Source organism: Tursiops truncatus, chromosome 18 (genome assembly GCF_011762595.2).
Source record: "Tursiops truncatus isolate mTurTru1 chromosome 18, mTurTru1.mat.Y, whole genome shotgun sequence".
Classification (NCBI taxonomy): Eukaryota; Metazoa; Chordata; class Mammalia; order Artiodactyla; family Delphinidae; genus Tursiops; species Tursiops truncatus.
Genome location: NC_047051.1, coordinates 17,475,769 through 17,500,855, shown reverse-complemented (window position 1 = coordinate 17,500,855; position 25,087 = coordinate 17,475,769). Strand labels below are relative to the sequence as shown.

Sequence of the window (25,087 nt, the reverse complement as noted above, 5' to 3'; positions counted from 1 at the left end):
TCAATAATCGTTAAATTTTTGCCTTATTTATTTCCTTAGGATTCAGTCTTAGAAATGGATTTTCCGGTAGGGTCTTCATAATGAGCCTATTTATCTTTATTTTAGGTCTACTTCTAACAGGCTTGTTTATATGCTTTCTTATTCTATCCTGGATTGGAATCAGAAAATTGGACAGTGTTGCAGGTTCTGACTGATGCAGGCACACTGACAGTGATGAAAGTGAGAACTGGTAAGTAAAAGTTCTTCTTCACAGGAATAATGATGGGTGTTTTAAAAACTTGGAATCAAGTAAACTTTTCATGATTAAAATAAGAAATGATTCATGAGCTGAATAACAGGATATAGTGGTCAGTTCAGAAATACATATTCAAATTAAATAAAAACCTCTATGAATAACTTACATTTATTGACAGCATCCAATTTTAGGAGAGATTTTAAAAAATCGTGAATAGGGACTTCCATGGTGGTCCAGTGGTAAAGAATCCGCCTTCCAGTGCAAGGGACGTGGGTTCGATCCCTGGTCAGGGAACTAAGATCCCACATGCTGCTGGACAACTAAGCCTGTGCGCCACAACTGCTGATCCTGAGCGCCTCAACTAGAGAACCCGCATGCTCTGGAGCCTGCGCACCACAACTAGAGAGAGGAAACCTGCATGCCACAACTAGAGAGAAGGCTGTGAGCCACAACGGAGATCCCGTGTGCAGCAACTAGGACCCGATGCAGCCAAAACAAAATTGTGAAGAGTCATCAAAGTCACTGCTCCTCAAGACTTTTTCACAAATGTGTGGTTTGGTCAATAGCAGAGAAGAGTGAATAATAGCCCTAGAAACTTGGTCCCAAGATAGAATTTTCTTTAGTTTCACATTTTATCTTAAATTTAAAATGAATGTGCATTATATACCGTAATAGTCCTATGGTTAGTATAAATACCACGCCACGTGGTATACCATTTATACCACGGTTAGTATAAATGTTAGCGTGCCACAACTACTGAGCTTGTGCGCTTCAACTGGAGAGCCCACGTGCTGCAAACTACAGAGCCCACACACCACAACTACTGAGCCTGAGTGCCATAACTAGAGAGAAGCCCGCATGCAGCAACAAAGAGCCCGCGGGCTGCAACTAAAGCCCCACACAGCCGTAAAAATAAATAAATAAATAAATATTAAAAAAAGAAAATCGACTGTTCAAACAAAAATAATAACAATGTATAATGGGGATTACAGCATGCATAAGTAAAATATATGATAACAATAGCATAAAGGGCAGGAGGGGAAAAATAGAAATATGATATTTGCTATATGTGAAGTGATATAATATCACTTGAAAGTAGGCTGTGATAAGTTATATATGTAGACTATAAACCCTCAAGCAACCAGTAGAATAATAAAACATTATTAGGTAACAAGCCAACAAATGAGAAAAAATGAAACCATAAAAATTCAATCTGAAAAAAGGCAGAAAAAGGAAGAAAGGAACAATAAACAAATGGAACATAGGACAAAAGGAACAAATAGAAAACAGTAAGATGATAGACTTAAATCTAATCATATCAAGAATCACATTAAATGGAAATGATCTAAAAATCCTTATTAAAAGGCAGAACTTATCAGATTGATAGAAAGACCCAACACACTTTACATATGAAAATGCAAAAACATTAAGAATGAAAGGATGGAAAAAGATATACCATGCTGTTGCTCACCCTAGTCAAAAGAAAACTGGTGTGGCTAGATTGACATCTAGAAACAAAGTAAGATTTCAAAGTGAAGAATATTACCAGAGATAATGAAGGTCATTTCAGATAATAAAGGGGCCAGTTAATCAGGAGTACATAACAGTCCTAAATGTTTATGCCCCAAATAACAGTAGGTTCAAAATATGTGAAGCAAAAAATGATAGAACTGCAAGAGAAACAGAAGAATCTACAATTATAGTCAGAGATTTCAGTACCCCTCTTTCAAATAATTGCTAGAACAAGTTGAAACCTAGCAAGGATATAGTAAACTTAAACAACACTACCCACCAATATTACCTAATTGACTTGCCTAGAACAGTCCACTTACAGTAGTAGAATACATATTCTCTTTAACATGAAACATTTACCCAGAGTGAGCATATTTTAGGCCAGGGGTCAGCAAACTATTGCCCTGGGGCCAAATCTAGCCTGGTTTTGTATTGGCCTATGAACTAAGAATGGTTTTCACATTTTGAAAGATTTCTAAAAAACAATATTGAGATTGTATGTGACCCACAAATCTTAAAGTATTTACTATCTGACCCTCTACAGAAAAAGTTTGCTGACCTTTGTTTTAGGTCATAAAACGTGTCTCAGTATATTTTAAAGGATTCAAGTCATGCTGAAGTATGACCTGACCACAAAGGAATTAAATAAGAAATCAGTAACAGAAAGCTAACTGGAAAATCCCCAAATATTTTGAAACAAAATAACATGCTTTTATATAATCCATTGATTAAAGAAGGACTCAAAAGTGAAATTAGAAAGTATTTTGAACTGAAGGAAATAAAAATATAACATATCAAATTTTGAATAAATGAAATGCCTATATTAGAAAATACAAAAAATATCTCAAATCAATGACCTCAACTTGATGTTAAGATACTAGAAAAAAAGAGCAAGTTAAACACAAAGAAGCAAAAAATAAATCATGAAATAATAAAGATCAAAGTAGAAATCAATGAAATGGAAAACAAAAATCAATTGAGAATATCTGTGGAATCAAAGCCTGGTTCCTTGAGGTGAGTAAAGTTGATAAACTTTTAGCCAGACTAGTCAGGAAAAAAAAAAAAAAAGACACATATCAGGAAGACAAGTAATCAGGAATGAGAGGAGGTGACATCATTATAAATTCTACAAATAAAGGATAATAAGGGGATATTATGAACAACTTTAGGCAAAAAAAAAAAAGTCAACAACTTAGATGAAATGGCCAAAGTCCTTGAAAGACATAAACTACCAAAGCTCATTCAAGAAGAAATAGATAACCTGAATGGTCATTTGTCTGTTGAATTATTAGTTTAAAATATTCCCACAAAGAAAACTTCTGGTCCATAGGGCTTCACTGACAAATCCTTCCAAACATTTAGGAAAAAAAAAAATACGAGTTACACTCTTCCAGAAACGTGAAGAGGAGGGAATACTTCCCAACTTCTTCTTTGAGGACAGCCTTACCCTGATACCCAAACCACACAAAGACATAACAAGAAAACTCAGGCCAATCCCCCTCATAAACATAAGTGTAAAAATTCTAAACAAAATTTTACCAAAATCCAACCATATATAAGAAGGATAGTATTATTGAGTGGGGTTTATCCCAAGAATACAGGATTGGTTTTAACATTCAAAAATCAATAAGTATAATTCACCATATTAAACTAAAAAAGAAAAATTGATCATCTTAATAGATGTAGAAGAAAATTTGACAAAACCCAATTTTCATTTCTGATATTAAAAACTCTCAACCAACTAGGAATGCAAGGATACTTCTTCAACCAGATAAAGGGTATCTACACAAAACCTACAGATAACCTCATACCTACTGATGAAAGACTGCATGCTTTCTAAGATCAGGAACAATATAAGGATTTCTGCTCTTATCACTTTTATTCAGTATTGGAGGTTCTGACCCGTACAATCAGGAAAGAAAAGGAATAAAACAATTTCAGATTGGAAAAGAGAAAATAAAACTGACATAATCGTCCACCTATTCCACTTGGTGGAATTGACAAAAAGCTGCCAGAATAAGTGAGTTTAGCAAGATTGTAGGATAGAAGATCAATATATAACAGTCATTTATATTTCTACATTCTAGCACCAAATATTAAAAATGGAAGTGCAAAAAATACAGAACATTTACAATAGCATAAAAAATACGAAGTTCTTAGGAATAAATCTGAAAAAGGCATGAAAGACCTGTACACTGAAAACTACAAATAACACTGAGAGGAATTAAAGATGACTTAAATAATTGGAGAGATTTACCTGGCTCATGGGTTCATATTGTTAAGATGTCAGTTCTCCCCAAATTGATCTAAAGGTTCAGTACAGTCCAAATAAAAATTCCAGTAGGCTTAAAAAAAAAAAAAATCTGAGAAGCTGATTCTAAAATTTGTATAGAAATGCAAAAGATCTAGAATAGCCAAAACAATTAAGTTTTATTTATTTTTTTGTTTACTTATTTATTGCTTTTAGGTAACTTCTGGAGGCAAAGTAGGACTTAAGAAAGGTAGCATTGGTGACCACGCAGAGGGATGGGATAGGGAGGGTGGGAGGGAGATGCAAGAGGGAGGAGATACGGGGGTATATGTATATGTATAGCTGATTCACTTTGTTATAAAGCATAAACTAACACACCATTATAAAGCAATTATACTCCAATAAAGATGTTAAAAAAAAAAGTAGCATCGGAATCAGACAGATCTGGACTTAAATCCTAGCTCTGCCCACTTACTGTCTACATTATCTTGAAGATATAACTTTACTTGGGCCTCGGTTTTGCCCATCTGTGAAATGGGTTAATAATACCTCAAGAAGCTGTTGTGAATATTAAATGAAATAATAAATATTTGAGCACTTAATAGTGTCCGACATATAGCATGTACTAAATAAATGTTCCATTGCTAGCTACTATGAAGATACTTCTACATAAATGTAGGAATCCAAAGCCATATTGGATTAGATAATGGTAAGATGCTGAATATATTTTATGATATAATCTTCTGTTTACAGAAATCGTATCACAAAAACCCTTAGTTCAGGGAGGGTCAAACTTGATCCTTTGCTATTTAAAGAAACATGTAGGGTAGCACATTCTAAAATTGAACCTTCTTTAAAAGTGCTTTTTTATTTAGTTCCATAGCCAAGATTTGCTTTGGGGATGAAAATTTATGTTGGTCTGACAGTTTTACATTAAAACAAGCCCCACATTTAAGGGCTAAATAGTTTGGATGACTTGCATTAATGTACCTTTTATACTTTTTGAAGCCATAGCCTTTATACGGCAGTGCCATAGCCTTTATATGGGAGTACCATAGTCAAAGAAAAGTTTTAGGTATTTATTTTATGTGTTTTATCTTAAGGCACATAATTTGTTTAAGCTGGCTAGGAGGACATTCAATTAAAAATTCAGAACATTGAGTGAGATAATCCAGAGAAACAAAGTCTTTTAATTTTATTCATTCAGCTTGTTATCCTCACCCACTAAGGGGTCAGCTAACATGAAGAGATAATGTTTAATAAAGGACAGCTTTGTCTGACCTGAAGTAAAGAGTTCCAAAGCTAGATTACCTCTTTTGAAATTGGTTTGAAATTGCTTTCCTCATCTTACAATCAAAGTTCATATGCAGCCATTTGATGTTGTTTATTGCATTCCCTTTTTAGCCCATAGGGTTTCAATCTATTTCTATATAATGATGACTTTCATATGTCATCAGTAGCTTATTGAGAAAGCTTGAGTCCTCTGTCTTCTAGTGATATCCCACTTAGATCTGACATTAAGTTCATTTTTTTCCTTCAAGCTATTTTTTCCAAATTTCGTGGCTATTATTGGTGACAACACAAATTTTGGGACCTTCAAACTTAAAATCTTAGGTTCATTTCCTTCTTTCCCTCCCATAGGTAAACAGCTGCTAAACTTGTTACTTCTTATAGCTACTTCTCTACAGTGGTACTTGATATATCCCTTTTCATTTTTAAAATTGCCCATTTAATCCAAGCTCTTAAATGTCAAGTTTGTATTGTAGCCTCTTGTATTGTAGTGTATAGAATTATATTGCAGCCTCTTGGTATTCTCCCTAGCCCCCATCCTATCTTATCCCTTTCCCCACTAGTCTACACAAAACATAAAATACTTTCCATCAAACACTCTGTAGAGAAGTATTGCTCGGTGAATACGGAAAACCTGATTAAGTAGAAAAAAGGAATTTAACTGGAATCTCCCTTCCTTTCAGTGATTCTACTTGAAAGGAATGGAGGAGACCAGAACCTTCAGGTATTGAATCACGACTTTGACAAATACCACATGGGAGACGTGGCTGGCAAGAGACTGATAATATACGATAGAAACCATTGGAAAGATAAAAGGAGCCATAAAATTCAACTTCTGCTAGCCATTCTTTCCCTTTTTGCTCTCCATACACCTCAGCTGGGAATCTTTATATGTGCAGTATTTATTTGGCTTGTGTTATCCTGGTCATTATAAAGTTATCTAGGAGGCTAAGAGAGCTGACCAACTGAGAAGGGAAAGCAGTCTGTTCTGACAGTGATGACAAAAGGAGTTCAAGTCATACCAAACATCTTTCTCCCATTTAGAAACATCCTAGTATTTAAGACCTAGTATTTCATTTCTCTCTACTCCCATATTTGTGTTCTCTGTTCTTATCGTGTCTGTGAGATGACCTGCCTATTCCTGCTCTGCAGTAGTTCTGTATATTGTTGCATCTCTAGTGCCTCGAACAGTGCCTAGCACATAGCACATAGGAAGCACTCAGTAAATATTTGATGAATGAATGAATGGTTATCTTTTCTCTCTGGCAATCCAAACCCATTGCCACTTTCAAAAAATCCACATGAGATTTTCCGATTCCACTAAACTTCTGTCCATATCAATCTAGTTTTAAATCACTTCATTTTGCACATCCCCTTAGCAATTATTTGTAGTTTGTACTTGATTAATATACTCTTATTATGTTACTTTTCACATATTCCTATATCTTTTCTATATATGTTGTATTTTCAACTAAAAGATAATGCCTCAAGTGTTAAATACTGTATGTGCTGTTCAACAATGCCTCATGTGCTGCAGAAAGATAGACCCCCAATAGATGGGCAGGCTACCTACCTCCTTTTGAAACATATTCTCTGGATCAGTGTGATCTGCCTTGAAAGGGAGTTTAGATACATAGGTTCTGTTTTTTTGTATTTCACTCATATATTGTGTGACTTTGAGCAAATTCATTCCTTCAGTGTTCAGTTTAAGAACAAATTAAGAAACAGTTTCCTAAAGAAAAACATTTTAGAGTTCCAGAAGCATTTGTATGTTGGTAACATTTCTCCAGAAATATTTAATGTAATATACAAGTCTGGACTGGTCAATTTTAATCTTTCCTTGGAATTTCCATAGAAAAGTCCATGTAGCAGAGACACTGAAATAATGTTATATAGAAAATATTAACTATAGAAAGAACCATAGCTTCTTCATAGAGAAGAACCAGAGATAATATCCTGGATTTTTGCAGTACTTAAGCTACTCCTTAGTTGTCTCACAAAGGAATTTAGTGCAGAGGAACACATTCAAGGTATTACTGAGGTTCAGAATAAGACTGTACAAAGTGTAAGAGTGTTTTCTATAATAGTTTCTATAATAGTTTTCAATAGTTAAATTAAGAGTCATTCATTCTCTGGCCTCTTTCTCCATCTACACTGTCTTCTGGCAACAATAAAGTGCACCCTATACATGAAAGCAATTTCTAACAATGCCAAATCAACAGCAGTTTCTAGGTCATTTCCATTCCTTCCTCCATGAAAATGTACAACATTTAGGTTATTCCATGTATTTCCCCCATGCCCCAAAATTGTTAGGTTGCCAGAGAAAACTGATCAGGTAATGAATTACTGTTTGCCTTCAGGTAGTCATTCTAAGTACATACAAAATCAGACATTAACATGAAAATATGAGGGGAAGAAAAACATCAAACCACAGAATTCAGTTTTAGTTTTACTGACATTTATATACCACACTTCCTGTTTATGATTTCAAAAGTGCAGCCATGCAGTGCTTCTATTAAAAACTGAGTAATTGGGAACACTTTTGAGGATTAAAATGGCAACTTACTCAAAGGAAACCCCCCCCCCCCCACTAAATTTACTGTTTGTGGAATTGTTATCTTTGTTGTGTAAAAAGTTGAATATTTTTCAAACATCATTTACTAATAGTGTAATTAAAAGGGAACTTGATGGCCTTGTGCCTTTAAAAGCTTTAAAGACTCAGCCCAGTCAAGAGTCTTAGTTCTGAATTTGACTAGTTGATGGGATAGGGAAACCAAGCCAACGCCCTTCTAATCTATATCTATCTATATCTATATATCTATAAAGGTAACTGTTGCAAACATTTGCTTCTTTCCCCTCATTTTGAGATTTCAGTTGACTGTTGTTATGCATTAATTAACAATTAGTTCTGGCTGAAGGAGGGAAAGGGTAGAAGTGAATACAATTCTTAAATGAAAGGTCCTTTCTTCCACTACTAATTTATTCTATTTGAAGCATAATTGTATGAGTTAATTTAATTTTGGTGATCACTTTGGAATGTGTGTGTGTGTGTGTGTGTGTGTGTGTGTGTGTGTGTGTGTGTGGAGAGAGAGCACCCAAGTGAGCAGTGGCTGCTAGCTAGACATCAAAATCCATGTTCTCACTTCTTGACCATACAGATAAGCTTATTCCCAGCCTCCCCTGCAGTTAGCTGTGGACATGTGACTTAAGTAGCTGTGGACATATGACTTAAGTTACAGCCAATGGAATGAAAATGGAAGTTATATGTACTACTTTGAGTCCCCGCCCCTAAAAACTCCCCTTCCTACGGGCTGAAAGAGAAAAGACCCCCCAGGGAGATCTTGGAACTTTGGTACTGAAAGCTTAGGTACAGAAAGACCTTGAAAACTAAGTACTGAAGTACTTGTTTATTTTAGCAAGAAACAAACTTGAGCCATTATACATTTTGGGGTTGATCTGTTAATGACAATTAGCTTACCGTAATTAATTCAGTGTACAAAACTTATATTTGCAGTGTCCTCTGATGTACAACTCCAGTGGGCAACATTTACATTGTAATGTATGTAAATGACATTTCCTGAAGCACAATTAAGAGGCTACAGGTATGTATACATATGGCTATATATAAATGTTCCCCCCAGGGGTTGTGTAACATTGTAGCTCTGCCAAACCGACTCCAACTTCTCTCTTGGGTTTTATTTTGTAGGAGCATCCATTTGTGTAAAGGCACTTTCCTTTTGTGTTTGTGGTAATAAATTAAGGTGGAATGGATCATCCAACAAGAATCTTAAGGGGAAAATGTATACTTATGAACCACATCAGACCTCTTTGTTAGATTTGTTCAACTGTGTTAGCTACAGACTCTTCTTATAACCGATTACCCTCTGGCATGCATTAGGCCAACAGAGAGTGTTAGCAGCGCCCTTCCCCTCTGCCCGCCAAGCTTACTGCTGTGAGTCATAAAAACTTTTCTGGGCTTCATTTTCCTTTTCTACAAAATGAGAGCTGGATTATATGACCCCAACGATCCCTTCACTAAAATTCTACTATCTATGACTACAAAGTCCATAGCTATTCGTAGAAATAATTGTTAATGTGAATGTTCCTTTAGATTCCAAATTGATACTGTATAGGTGCTTAAAAGTAACTTGAAGCTATAAAAAAGATGTTTAACTTGCACCAGTTCACAAAGAGGCACAACAGAGGTTCTACTTTTCTCCCAAACAAAAACTATTAAATTGAAAAGATTTTTAACTCACTCAGGATAGTTTTTAGAGTAGTTATAAAGCACTATGTCACCTCTCTGATTTCTTTACTCAGTTGGTGAACTATCAAACCAATGCAGAATTTGACATTTATTAAAATAATATACTTGGGCTTCCCTGGTGGCGCAGTGGTTGAGAGTCCGCCTGCCGATGCAGGGGACGCGGGTTCATGCCCCGGTCCGGGAAGATCCCACATGCCGCGGAGCGGCTGGGCCTGTGAGCCATGGCCGCTGAGCCTGCGTGCCCGGAGCCTGTGCTCCGCAATGGGAGAGGCCACAACAGTGAGAGGCCCGCGTACCGCAAAAACAAAACAAAACAAGACAAAAAAAACAGGAATCAATCTTATTCTTTCCAACGTCTGTAGGCTTCCTCATGCCATTTTCTCCCCACCCCCTGTATAAATAAGAGCATAATGGAAGAAAGGTTTTAAGGAGAGATGCACAGACAGTGAATTTTAAAGCTTGAAGGGATTTCAGAGATCATTTAGTCAAAATTCATCGTTTTGCAAAGGAAACTGACACTGGAAAATTAAATGTCTCACTTAAGGTCTCGATATCACCATTGCTACTTGCCAAAACCTGGGTTTCCTTGATCCCCAAATCTGGCACATTTTACCTTCTACTGTAACATGCTTCATCTGAGGTTGGGTCAGACCAGATTAGAGAGAGTACTTTTGGAGAGGGTGGGTACAGGGCACAATGGTAATGGAATGGTGATGATCAGAGTCATAAAATATCTGTGGAGATCATCTATTTACTAATAATTCTAAATCTTTAACTTTTTTCTTACTCAGTACTGCTTTAAAAATTCTTGGGGGAGAACTCAGATCACTTCTTTGTCTCACATAAATAACACTAAGTAATAAAAGTGACTAGATTACAACTTATGACTTTTACTTATTTGTTCATTTACTTTTGTCTGTCTCTTCCACTAGAATGTATCTTCCAGGAGGGCAGGCCTATATCTTTTTGCTTACTCCAACTCCCTTCTAGCAAGTGTTTGACACATAAAAGATGTTCAGTAAGTACTGGTGAGTGAATTATTAAATCATAACTACTACAAAGCAGTAATCTTATTTGCTTTGGCTCTATTTCTTCTGGAGGTTTTCCCAAGTTTTGTGATTCCATCACCATTCTAAATTAATTTTAGAATTGGGTGAACGTGCTCTGTTCTTCATATGCTCTGAAGTTCAGTCTAGCACAATTGAACTGTTCTATAATATTAATTTTGGTACTCTTAAACTCTTGTGCCAAATTTGCTAAATTTGGGAATGACCTTGATCTGTAATTTTATTTAGGTTTTTATCCACAGATGAATGTGTAATTCACCACCATGAATTAGTGGTGTGCATGTGAAATTAAACTGATGATGAGTCAGGAGGCAACACTGTTGGGTGAGCAAATTTGGAAATAGGAAAAAAGAGATGGTAAACCTTGAAAAATAGAAATATTAGGCTGAAATAAGTATACATTTAAACTTCTATCTCAAATTAAATGTAAGTTTCAAACCTGATAAAAAGAAGTAACTAATATTTTGAAGAGTGGATTTTTCCTTAAAGGTAAGATATTAAAATAAAAACAAAGCAAAACAAAAACACTGAGCCTACATTTAAACATTAATCTCAATTTTAAAAGGTAGGCCTCATACCTTTTTCTCCTTAGGTTTATTTTCAATATAAATATATGTAGAGAATTAAAAGAGATATATATTTTTTTAACAGCAAAATTTTTACCAGATGAAGAAGCTTAAAAATGTTGGCCTTGTAGTCTATTTCTAGGAATTCATCCTAATTTAGCAAATAATCTGAAATGCTAAAATAGATTTATGCATAAAAAGTTCATAGCAACATTATTTATAAGAAAGTAAGGAAAATAGCTTAAATGACCACTTAAGGAAACACTACTCCACGCAAGGATCATTAATGCAGCCACTGAAAATGTTTTTAAAGAGTTTTAAATAATTTGAGGAAACATTTCTGATAAATTGTTATGAAAAACAGACAGTGTGCTCAAGCAAACAGTTTAAACTTCATAAGCTTAAAAAACTGCATGGAAATATGTCAACCAATAGTCAGTTACCTCTAAATAAAGGAATTATTGGTTGTTTTTTTCTTGCTGTCTCTTTAAAAAGTATTTTTTCTTTACTTTATTTAAACATATTTTCAAATTTTTCTTCACTTACATGTACTACTTTTATAATCAGAAAAAGAAACCTATTACTTGGCGTAGATATGTGTTTATGTCCCAATGATGTGTTTTCAGTATCATCACGAGTATAAATATTGTTGCCCAAAAGAAAAGTTTGATATTGATTTAAATCCAAACAATGGAGTTTCCAAAACAAACACTGGTACATATCCTATAACTTGTAAAATTATAGTGGTTTAATATAATTTATTAATTATTTCGACATAGCAGGCTCTTAGTATGTTCGTTGATGATGAGATGGTTAGAGAAGGGATACTCAATTAATTTACCAAGTTCCTTGAATCTGTCAGTTAGCAACTCTCCCACCAAGAGATTAATGATATAGTCCTATGTTAAAAAGTTGTCCATAAAAATCTCCCTTAGTTTGTGTGGTGTACTTTTGCAAACTATTATTTTGTATTTCAAAAAGAACAGTGTCTTAAGTGCTAATTTTTTACAGACACAAAAGGGAGAAAAATTGATTCTTACCTTGTTTATGTTGGCCAGCTATGAGCTTCAAGTAAGATTCTGTGATCTGTAAACCACCAGTAAAAAAAGATTTCTTGTGGAAATAACTGGCAACAATACTTACCTTGTAAGGTTGTTATGTTTTAGAAATCATGTATGTAAAGTAGCCAGCATAGTACATGGCACTTAGGCATTCAGTAAATGGTGGCTGTTATAATAATACAATATATAATATTACTATGACATTATCTGTCATATATAGAGGTTGAGTTGAAAAAATATGAAGTGCAGTCTATTTAAAAACATTATTCTACACTTTCAGATAAAGATGGGGAGTGAAGGCTGATCACAAAATTTTCCTGCCCAAATACTTTACAAAATAGTTTGCGCGAAAAAAAGAACAGTAAAAACTCCTTTAAAAACCTTACCAGGGACTTCCCCGGTGGCGCAGTGGTTAGGAATCTGCCTGCCAATGCAGGGGACACAGGTTTCAGCCCTGGTCCGGGAAGATCCCACGCTCTGCGGAACAACTAAGCCTGCGGAACTACTGAGCCTGTGCTCTGGAGCCCGCGAGCCACAACTGCTGAGCCTGAGCCTGAGTGCCACACTACTGAGGCCCGGGCGCCTAGAGCCCGTGCTCCGCAACAAGAGAAGCCACCGCAATGAGAAGCTTGCGCACCGCAACAAAGAGTAGCCTCCGCTCGCAGTAACGAGAGAAAGCCCGCGCACAGCAACAAAGACCCAAGGCAGCCAAAAATAAATAAATAAATAAATTTATAAAAAAATTACCAGAAGCAGCGAGAAAAAAGAAAAGTCTGCAACCTAAGCCAATGAAGGCCAAAATAATACTATTATTTCAAAATAAATAAATAAATAAGTTTGGATCAGCAAGAAATGAAATAAGCATGGCTGGAAATCAAATTCTCACCAAAAGAAAAGACTGGAAATCCCAGCACATTCCCTAGTCAATTCATCAAGATGATTATGCCTTGTCTCCTCTCTCCTAAATCTCCCACATTTCCCTGCTCCTCACTTCGAACATTTTATTGATAAATAGAAGCTATCACAAGAGAAACTCCTTTTTCCCACGTTATACCTATCAACCTGACTTCATCTGTACTCTTCCTTTATAAAGGGTCAACTCTCCCTGCTCTTATCTAAGGCAAGCCCCTCTACTTGTACCCTGGATCCCATCTTGTATAGTCAAGGATTGTGCTCCTGTGATTACCCCCTCCATTTCCTGCATCCTCAGTTTCTCTCTCTTTACTGGATTATTCCAATCAGTAAACATACTGTAGTATTTCCTTCTAAAAACACCATCACCCTAGACCTCATATCCTCTTCCACTTACTTGGTGAGTAGGAGCCCATTTTTTCTGCTCCCTTTTATAACAAACTTTTTTTTGCGGTACGCGGGCCTCTCACTGTTGTGGTCTCTCCCGTTGCGGAGCACAGGCTCCGGACGCACAGGCTCAGCGGCCATGGCTCATGGGCCCAGCCACTCCGCGGCATGTGGGATCTTCCCGGACCGGGGCACGAACCCGTGTCCCCTGCATCGGCAGGCGGACTCTCAACCACTGCGCCACCAGGGAAGCCCCTATAACAAACTTTTAAAAGGTTGTCTCTACTTGGCAGTTTCCACTTCCTCACCATACATCATCTCTTTAGTCCATTCCAATTAGGATTATTGTCTCCATAGCTCCACCTAAACTGCTCTTGTTGAGATCATCAGTTACCTTCTTGCCAGATCATTTTCCTTTTCCCAGATGTTTGGGACTCCCAGGCATATTCCTCACCCTTTTTTTTCTTCACCATAATATTAATTTCCCCCTCAGTCATCTTATCCAATTTTTCTGATTTTAAATATTGTCTGTGTTCTTAGGACTCCTGAAATTTGTATTCTATCCCTAATACCTTTGTCGAGCTCCGAACCCGTATCTACCAACTCCACTCAGATGTCCAATAAGGACTGCAAAGTTAACTCATTCAAAACAAACATACTGGTTTTCTTCTCCCTCTCAATTTACTTCTCCCCAAGTTTCCCCCATGTCAACAAGTGGCATTATTTTCATCCAGTTGCTCAAGACAAAAACCTAGAAGTCATCCTTAATTCCTCTTTGTGCCAGTTATTAGGCTGTTATCTCTTAGCAATAAACCATTCCATACTCTGTGATGCTGGGACTGGGACTCTGCAAGCTACATTTCTATACTTTGCCAGCTGAATCCTTGCTACAGTCTGTCAGTAAGCGACATTAGAAAAAAAAAGACTAAAAGTCAGGAAGAGGGAAAAAGAACTTGCTCCTCCTTGTTGGCTTTCTGCACCTGCCAGCATTGCCCCAGTTATGGACCTTCACCCTCACAGCAGAAGTTAGCCCCAAATTTCAACTATTTTCCACTTCCCTAGAACCAGCCTCAGCACACCTCTCAGAGCCACTAGCAGCAAGTGGGCAGCACCCCCTGCCCCAGGTCAGGGTTCCAACTCTGCTGGGTCTCCCCTCCTAGCCCCGGGGTTCTAGTAACTTCAGGTCTTCCCAAGTTTATCCAGGACTAGGTTAGTTCCTGAAGTTATTACATTATCTCAGTGCTCCCCTTTTCCTTTTTCAGTTAGACAACACCTGTCTGACCAATTCTTTATACTCAATTTATTGCTGTTGAAATACTTAGCAGCAGCCAGAGTGACTCCTCTAAAGCATATGTCATCTCCTTGCTCCTCATCACGGTTGGAACAAAATTCAGCCTCCTCTTTCAGGCCTTCAGCCCCTTTTGTGACCCGGCCTATCCAACTTTCTAGTCTCACCTCTCACCAGTTTCTGATTACTCATTCAGCTCTAATCATTCTGTCTTGAACACACCACTTTTCCACTGCAGGGCCTTTGTACTTGCTCTTCTCTACATCTGGATTGTCCAGGTCTTTGCCTGTCTCACAGCCTCGTTCCATTCATGTTTATTCTCAAATGTCATCTCGGAGAGGCCTACTCTCACTGCATTATCTAAAATGCACAATTCCCCCCCACCTCCATTTCCTTACCTGGGTTTCTTATTCTCACTACCTGACTTTGTTATGTTATTTCTCCCTCCCCTATTCTTAAGTAAAAAGCTTCATAGCTTCACATAAAGGAAGGGATGTGATCTTATTTATCCCTGGTGCTGGCACTCAATAAATTCCAGTTGACAATTGAATTTAATAAGTGAATGCAGAAGAAAAGTGGACCAAAGTAATTGCAAACAAGGTAATATGCAAGTGAGACAAAGACAACATGATATAGCCTACTTCAACTCCCTGAGTACATAATGCAACAAATGAATCAGAAGCAGCACTTAAAGATGTAACAGAAGAGAATTTCCACAAAATCATGAAAGAACTGAATCTGCAGAATAAAATGTTCAAAGAAAAATGGACATATACTATTCATATCAAGGCATATACTGGTTAAGCTATTAGCCATGAAGAATGAAGGAAAAAATTCAGACCTCCAGGCCGAAAACTAACTTATCAGAGGGAGGAAATCGTGCTGGCCTTAGACTTCCTCTAAGCAATATTCAAAGCCAGAAAACAAAGGAAAAATGTTTGCAGTCTTAAGGCAAAGCCAGCATGACGCCAAACTATGATATCTAAGTAAGTGACATTCAGAAATTGATGAAAAAGGCAAACATAACATCCACGAATCCATGTTAAAAAAAAAAAAAAACTACTTAGTGAGGAGCAGATAGCTAAGTGATGAATCAAAATTAATAAGTAGGAATTGAGAACTGAGGTGTGTTGCGACCACTGGATTTTAAAATAGAGATCAAGACCAAATGACCAAAGGAATTAAGGTTACAAAACAGGAACATTAAAACCTTCACTTTAAAAAATAATGACATAAATAAAAATATATCTTTTTCATGGCAGAGTCAACTTGCATTTCTAAATTGGAAACATACAGATAAAAAAATCTCCAAACTCTTAATTTTTTAAACTTTGGATATTTTAGGACATAAGATCTCTTGTGGCAAAGAAACATTTTTCTAGAGTTCAGCAATTCCTTCAGCTTATCTTACTACTACCAAATTCAAATAATTTTAACACTTTAAAAATTTAAAAAGTATGCACATTCTCATCTTAAATAAGATTAACTTATTTGTATAAGTGCATAGAAATATGCCTACCACGATGGTCACTTAATATTGATGGTAAAATCTGGGATCTGAGGAGATTTAAAAACCTTCCTATAACTTTCTATATTGTTTGAATTATTTATAAATGAACATGTATTGTTTTTATGAAACCAATAAAAACACTATCCTTAAAATACTATTATATACAGCAGTGTGAATATACTTAATACTACTGAACTGTACATTTTAAAATTATTAAGATGGCAAAGGGCTTCCCTGGTGGCGCAGCGGTTGAGAGTCCGCCTGCCGATGCAGGGGGACACGGGTTCGTGCCCCGGTCCAGGAAGATCCCACATGCCGCCAAGCGGCTGGGCCCGTGAGCCATGGCCGCTGAGCCTGCGCGTCTGGAGCCTGTGCTCCACAACGGGAGAGGCCACAACAGTGAGAGGCCCACGTACGGCAAAAAAAAAAAAAAGATGGTAAAGTTTGTTATGTGTTTTTTTACCACAATTAAAAATAAAAAATACTATTATAAAAATTATGATATAGGTCCAGCCATTATGGCTTTACAGATGGATTTTGACTATCCCAAATTCTCCTCAAATCAATTTTTTCCACCAAAGATTACCCCTCAAATTATACCCTTCACATAATACTCTGTACTTGCTTATACCTTATCTAATTTAATTTTAGAAACAGAGACCATTCACTGGCAGACATTGTTATAAGTATGCAAAATGAAAAGATGCATGTAAAAAGTAACTAATATGTTGTATTACTCTATTAAATATCTTAGTGTTATGAAAATGTAAATATATGTTACTTGATTTACATATTTTGGTGGAAATCTTTTAATGATTTTTTTTCTGATTGTTAAAATATGTGCCCATTATAGAAAATATGAAAAAGAAGGTAAAAACCACCATAATTACATAATATATTTTGGTATATTTTTTCTCCCAACCCTTGAGGAGAAATAGTTTTGTAACCTAAAAGATTTATCTGTACATTAAATTAAATATTAGTGTTTCTCTGTGGCATTAAGTATTTTTAGTGGTTGCAAAAATTCCATTAGATTGATGTACCATGGTTTATTTAATCACTCCTTTACTACTGAATATTCAGATTGTCTCCTCTCTATAGGTGCTGTAATGATCATATATAAATCTTTGACTTCATATCTAATTTTTTTAGGATTGGTTCCTGGAAGTGGAACTACTATTATCAAAGATTTGGACACTTTTGACTCCAGAAAAGTAATATAGTAATAGATGAGTTTGTAAATTTCATTGCATTCTTAGCAACACTACCTGTTAGCACTTCTTTTCTTTTTTTTTTTTAACATCTCTATTGGAGTATAATTGCTTTACAGTGTTGTGTTTCTGCTGTATAACAGAGTGAACCAGCTGTATTTATATATATATTCCCACGTCCCCTCCCTCTTGCGTCTCCCTCCCACCCTCCCTATCCCACCCCTCTAGGTGGTCACGAAGGACCGAGCTGATCTCCCTGTTCTATGTGGCTGCTTCCCACTAGCTATCTATTTTACATTTGGTAGTATATACATGTCAATGTTACTCTCTCACTTCGTCCCAGCTTACCCTTCCCCCTCCCCATGTCCTCAAGTCCATTCTCTACATCTGAGTCTTTATTTCTGTCCTGCCCACAGGTTCTTCAGAACCACTTTTATTTTTCAGATTCCATATATATGGGTTAGCATACGGTATTTGTTTTTCTCTTTCTGACTTACTTCTCTCTTTATGACAGACTCTACATCCATCCACCTCACAACAAATAACTCAATTTCGGTTCTTTTTATGGCTAATATTCCATTGTATATACGTGCCACATCTTCTTTATCCATTCATCTGTTGATGGACACTTAGGTTGTTTCCATGTCCTGGCTATTATAAATAGTGCTGCAATGAACATTGTGGTACATGACTGTTTTTGAATTATGGTTTTCTCAGGGTATGTGCCCAGTAGTGGGATTGCTGGGTCATATGGTAGTTCTATTTTTAGTTTTTTAAGGAACCTCCATACTGTTCTCCATAGTGGCTGTATCAATTTACATTCCCACCAACAGTGCAAGAGGGTTGCCTTTTCTCCACACTCTCTCCAGCATTCATTGTTTCTAGATTTTTTGATGATGGCCATTCTGACTGGTGTGAGGTGATACATCATTGTAGTTTTGATTTGCATTTCTCTAGTGATTAGTGATGTTGAGCATCCTTTCATGTTAGCACTTATTTTCAATCTCTGTCAATCTGATGGGAAGACTCTTTCTGTAATTTAGTTTGATAAAGTTGCATTTTTGCTGATCCACTCAATAACTTTACTATTTCAAGGACTTATAATTCTTTGTCTTCTCCATGATGCTTAACAGAGCCTTGCTAAGATACAGAAGAAATGTATTGTTTTATTGGCTTTGGCAGCATTTCTTTTAAAATACATTATATCTTGAACACATAGAAAGGTGAAGAAAGATAACATCAAAAAGGATCCAAATTATTTTACTTAATAAAAAGTAAGATTGTATTCAATTCTTAATGTAGTCATAGAGCGTTATTACTATCAGCCAGCAATATCATATTTATTGAAATCATATTGAATTTATTGCTTAATGTGCCATTTTTACTACAGCACTTTTCAAAATGCTTCAAAATGCTTAGTCTATAAGGTTAAGAAAAACATTCACTAGATAACTACTTTGAAATAATTTCCTCAACTCTGCCTTCATTCAAGAGGCCTAAAAACAGACTGGCCTACTTCCAACTTTCACGTTATCTTTGCTATGAAGTCATTCTATAGATAGGTTAATAAGCATTCTGGCATACAGAAAAATAGTTTCTGTAAAACTATATTGCATAGTTTGGCTGGGGTTGTTCCTCCTTCAGAACTGCATTACGTAATTTTAAAGTGTTTACTTAAGCTCCTTTGGGTTGCCTCCATGGTAGCTATGAAGTCACTGAGAATTAGGAACAGTTTGGGGCCTGATAACAAAGTCTATTAGTTTAATGTGAACACTTTGTCAATTTTTTTTTATCACTGCCATATAAGGAACTTTAAAAACAAGGATATTAATTCATTTTATTTTTTTAAAAAGTTTGCTACTTCAAAAATCATTAAGAAATACACACACACACACAAAAGGTTCATAAATGTACATTTGCTCATTACCTAAATGTACTTATTTTAAAACCCGTACTCTATAGCATGAATTCACAGTGTGATTTTGACTTATAAATAATTATGCAAAATTACCAAAATGTATAGAGCACAGGCTTTAGGAGAGTATGAATTATTAAAACGGCCTAAGCACTATTTCTATCTGTAAGTCATAAAGGAAGTTTTCTATGAGAACATCAAAGATATATAAATTATAATAATATCAGCTTTGGGAGAATTTAAAAAGATACTAGGTTATAAGATTATTTTATCTTGATTACACAGAGAAAGGGAGTATCTTCAGTTCCTTAGAGAACTCTTGAGCTCCTTTACCAACTAAATAAGAATGTGTCATGCAATGTGCGTTGTACAAGTGGGAGAAGAGTCATTCAGATTTTGTATGTTAATCAAGTGTTATATCACCTCAAGGAAACATGCAAATTCTTATAAAATACCTAAAATCTCAACCATCACTTTAGAATTACTGAGTTTTATGAACCAACAAGCCCAAGTAAAGTCAAGATCCTGACATCTGGGACTTCCCTGGTGGCGCAGTGGTCAAGAATCTGCCTGCCAATGCAGGGGACACAGGTTCGAGCCCTGGTCTGGGAAGATCCCACGTGCTGCAGAGCAACTAAGCCTGTGTGCCACAACTACTGAGCCTGTGCTCTAGAGCCCACGAGCCACAACTACTGAGCCCACGTGCTGCAACTACTGAAACCCACGCTCCTAGAGCCCATGCTCCGCAATGAGAAGCCACCGCGATGAGAAACCCGCGTGCCGCAACGAAGAGTAGCCCCCACTCACCGCAACTAGAGAAAGCCCGCGCGCATCAACAAAGACCCAACACAGCCAAAAAAAAAAGATCCCGACATCTAAAAACATGTAACCCTTTAAATGTCATTTTATTTTAATTATGTAACATGAGTTTATTATAAAATTACTTATAGGAATAATCTCGATAGCATTTTGTTTTTTAACTTTGAAGTCATTGATGGCCTTGCCAATGATCTAGTGAGGTCCAAAGTCAGGGACAATTCAAGGAGGGAATGGAAGAACTTTTAGGACCTGATTATCTCCTTGAAGGTGCAGCCACTGTGCGTGTCCTACCTAGCTTAGGAGAGAGAGAAGTGTCTGTGTATAGGAGGCCTAACCTGGAGGGGAGGGAATGGTCATGAGGGAGAAAAATGGGGGATAATTATGAGACTGCCCAATCAGATTGGCTCTCGATTTGCTTTGCTGTAATGATGAAATGTTTGGGTTTTCATATTTCATTCTAATATCAAAAAGAGGATATTTATTTGGTTTCTTATGTTTAAACATTTTTCATATACAATATATTTATACATCTATTTATCTGAAGTTAATATGTGTGGTGATTTCAAACACGTTGCCAATTCTCTTCCCATTAAAAGGTAGAGTCTGATTCTCCTGTCTAGAATTGGTATGGCATTAGTTATTTGCCTCTAGCGAACAGAATGTGGATAGGATGCTCCAGACTTCTACGGTTAGGTCATAAGTGATACAGTTTCACCTGGCTCTCAGTCTTGGGACCCTTGGAGCCCAGAGCCCTGTTGTGAGGAAGCCCACGCCACAAGGAGAGGCCATGTGCAGGTGTTCTGGCTGAAAGCCCTAGCTAAGGTGCCAGCCATACATGAGTACGGATTGCTAGGTGTGGAAGTGAACACGCCTTCGGGTGATGCAAGCCTTCGGCCTATGAGCTGCCCCAGCTGACTCCCAGTGGACCAGAAACAAGGTGTCTGCACAGCCCTACCCATACTGCATATTCATGAGCAAGTAATGTGTTTTAAACAACTAAGTTTTGGGGGTGGTTTGTTTTGTATTTGAGTCCCTGCTTCCATTAAATCTCTAGCTCAGGTTAGCTGTAACAACTAGGAACACTTTCCCTCCACTTTTCCTTGTTTCCCTAGCCAGACTGAGATCTTAGCACCTCCAGGTACTAATTGTGGATGATTAAGTGTGGTTTTGAAGTGCTGTTAGGAACAAAACCCACCATTATGGGGACCCATTCTAGCCAAAGTCCTTTTCCTTGAAGGCTTAGTGGTTGAGCTGCGGAAAAAGAAAGCTTGACGCCCTCCATCTCTCCTTTTCTTCTTCACTAGGTATCCCTGGTTTTAAAAAAGAGGGGAAAGCAAGATTTAATCTTCTCCTGCCCTCATCTCCCTTCTGAATTCAAATCTTTGGAAAGGTGCTTTCTTTTTCACTGAAAAGGTACACAGCCTTTTCCGTCTTACAAAGGGACCAAGCCAGCCACAGCTTTTTATTCCTTATGAAGGAAGCAAAACAGAGTTCCTCCTCCTGAACCCGAGGCCCACGTCTCCTCCCTCCCCAGACCAGAATGGGGATGGATCCCTTGTTCTGGCCCCACCAGCCAGTCACTTTCCCATCCCACCAACTCTTTCAAATTACCTTTCTTGAACCCCTCTTCTCTCTATCCCCACTGCCACTAGGTACACAGCAGTGGTTCTAGTTGATTCTTACTTAGATCACAGGATATTTTATTTTCCATCTTCCAGTCTCCAGGACCCCAACTGGTGTAATCTTTTCAAGGACCTGTAATCTTTTCATACCTGACCATGCATTTCCACTAAAAAAAAAAAAATCCTTTCATGGTTCTCCCTTTCCTGCAGGTTTCAGTCCGGAGGCCCAATAGTCATTTACTCACAAAGCAGCGTAAACCCTTGAAATTGTATGCAAAATTGTAATAGAAGTCTATAGGTACATTTTTTTTTTCCTGGAGAGGGACCAGATTGCTTTCCGAAGGTTCTCAAAAGGGTATGTGTTCCCCCAAAAGATAAAGACTTGTAGGTCTCAGGCTAAAGTCCAAACTCCCCAGCATGGACTACATGGGTGTGACCTGGCCATTCTTCCAGCCTCCTTTCTTTCCCTTCTCTTCACCCCTTTCACATCCCACCCATTCTTACTTGGCTGTGGTTGTTCACTACAGGCCTTTGTACATGATGCTTTGCTTGCTCAGCTTGGGGAAATCCTTTCCTTTCCTCTCTGCTTAGCTGGTCTAACTTTTGCCCATCCAGGAAACTGCCTTCTTTCTTTTAAGAAGCACCTCAGGCCATGCTACCTACAGAAAGTTGTGCAGGCTAAGCAAGCTAGGTGTGAACTCTTGCCTCCCTGAATCCAGCCTAGCAATTGCTCTTTCTTTTAGCATCTACCTCCTGGATTTACAAACTGGGGCGGGGGGTGGGAGAAAAGAAGATAAAACGTAAAGTAAAACCTGTAAAACAAGCAGTGACTAATAATTGTGCAGCACTTATACAGAAGAAGAACCCCAGGCTGTAGTGTACATTTTTGTAGTGCTTTCTTGGGAGGCTGAGATTGGGTAGTAAATGTGTAGTTTATAGTTCCCTCAGAGTGTTAATGATAAATACAACACACACCTTCCTGTCAGAGAATATCCTATATGCATTTTCAACATCATCCAGTTTTCCTTTATTTTATGCCCAGCCAACAAATGGTGTTATGTATTTAACAAATACTGAAATTAATAAACAACATAGTTCTGATATTCTGCCATCTACTAGGACTGCTGGGTCATTAATCTGAATTATTTCTCCTTGGTTCACGCACCACCACCCAAAAAAGACGGTCTAACATCATGATATGTCCTTAAAATTCTCCATCTACCCAGGAAGATGTTCCAACTTTTTGAGATAAACCGTGTACTAAGTCTGCTCGTGAGACCTGCTTTGTCTTACAGCACAGACTTTAAGTCAACCCTTCACTCTTTCAAAAAGTTAAGTCTTTTAATTGTTGCCTCGAAACAGAGCTCTTTGCCCTTCTTGGGCGGACGGATCTCAACGAAGTGTATTTCCCTGCTACTAACGCATAAACTTATAAATAGCGCTTACCGCGCTGAGTCACCAAAACCCGGAGTTTCCCCAAATAGCTTATAACGACTGCTGGAATCGAGTCCTCCAGAGCGGTGACAGGCTCCTATCACACACCCGCGAGGCTGGACCCTAGGCGGGTCCCCAACCACCCAGCTCCCGGAGAACGCGGGCAAAGCCACCTATTCCCAGCCAGGAGTTGAGTGTCGGACCTTTTGAGCGCCGATGGCGCTCTCGGGACGCGGCCGGACTTGGCCTTGACCGCTCAGGGACCGTCTCCGCCCCCTCCGGAGCTGGGAGCCGCAGGGGGCCGGCACAGGCCTCCGCCCTGCGCCGCCTGCTCACACAATGGGGCGCGTCGGGAGAGGACGGCCTCGGCACCCGCTCTGGTCCCAGGCCCGGGACTATGGGCAGCTGGGGAAGCAGCCAGGAGCTAGGGCGATAACGAAAACCCCCATCTCCCCTCTGCCCACTCCCACACTTCGAAATGGCTGCGGCCGCTGGTTTGGGGGCTGGGGGAGTAGGGCTGGGGGAGGGAGCGGAAGTGCCACCCCCTGCAGTCAGGGGATAGTGACGTCACCCCTACTGTCGGCCTGTAGCGGGGGCGTCTGCCCGTCACGTGACCCCAGCCCCCCCACTCGCAGCTGAATCCCGCGCGCGCGCGCGCGCTCCCTCCCCCAACCCCTTCTCCCCAACTTTCGCCCTCCCCGCTCCAGCAAGCCTGTCAACAGCGCCAGCTCCGCCCCCTCCCCCGCGCCCAGTGTAACCGCCACGGCGGCGCGGCGGGCGCTCGCGCTCAGGTCAGGGCTCCTGGAGGAGAGCATGCCTTATGTCCTCACCTAGCCCCCAGTTCGCGCTGGGTGCGTGGGCACCGGAGCCAGGGTGTGCGGTGGCGTGCGGCGACAGCGCTTCTCCGTTCAGCCCTCCCACAGCAACCGCAGGACGAGGTGGAGACGCCAGGTCCGAGCTCAGAGGGGGCGAGTTGTGCTTAGCAGCCTCCAGGTCCTGGCACGTCTCCGCTGGGGGTCGGCCCCCAGGCGGGAGCGGCAGCAGGGAGCCAGCCGTCGACCCCCTGCCCGGCGGCGCGCGCCTCCGCGGCGCTCCCGCCTCCACTCTCCCTGCCGCCTGGGCGGCGCACGCTACTCCTGGCTTCCTCGCGGGCCGCGGCGCGGCCACGGGCTGTACGACGAGGGGCAGGCGCGGACCATCTCCTCGAGCCCCCTCGGTCACCCCGCCGTGCACTGCTGGGGTTCCAGATTGGGTGGCTGTCACTGCTGCGCCTCGTTCCATTTTTTTCCCCCCTCAATTCTCTTCTAAGTGGAGGCTTGGGGGAGGGAATAGAAAACCCAGTGTAGAAAGGGGCGGTGCGGACTGACCTGTCAACGGCGGAGGAGGAAGACCCCCGGTCGGGGCGAGCTCTCGAGCCCGCGCAGGGACCGGAGCCCTGGGTTCGCGTGGAGCGGCGCGGCGCGGCGGGCAGCAGCTGTATCTCAGCCAGGTGTCCCCTCTCGGCGGGGCCCGCGCTGCCGCGCCCGCCTCCTCCCCTGGCGCCGCGCTCCCCGCCCCATCGCCAGGGACCAGGGAACCCCCCAGCTCGATTTTTTGTGCAGTTTCAGCAAAGCTCCGAGGAAGTTGGTCCTTTTGTTCCACTATTTATAGATTGCGTCAACATTGCGAAAAGGAGAAGGCGGAGCGGTGGCCCCTCCCCCTCCCCTCCCTCCGCCGGCTCCTGGGAGAGAAAAGCCCCAG

General features: G+C 39.4%; 1 long non-coding RNA gene across 3 annotated transcripts in view; it reads left to right on the top strand.

Moving 5' to 3' along the window:
* The window catches only part of LOC109550226 (uncharacterized), a 36,660-nt gene extending 13,632 nt beyond the window's left edge, over positions 1-23,028 (top strand). Inside the window, exons 2-6 of one of the 3 annotated variants that reach the window (XR_002176650.3) lie at positions 106-229; positions 5,972-6,012; positions 8,803-8,890; positions 10,488-10,583; positions 12,530-23,028. This is a non-coding gene — a long non-coding RNA (uncharacterized lncRNA). Of the gene's footprint in view, positions 1-105; positions 230-5,971; positions 6,013-8,802; positions 8,891-8,994; positions 10,584-12,529 lie in introns of all 3 variants that reach the window. The other 2 variants (XR_012327656.1, XR_002176649.3) reach the window with 2 other exon arrangements.
* The last annotated feature ends 2,059 nt before the right edge of the window (positions 23,029-25,087 follow it).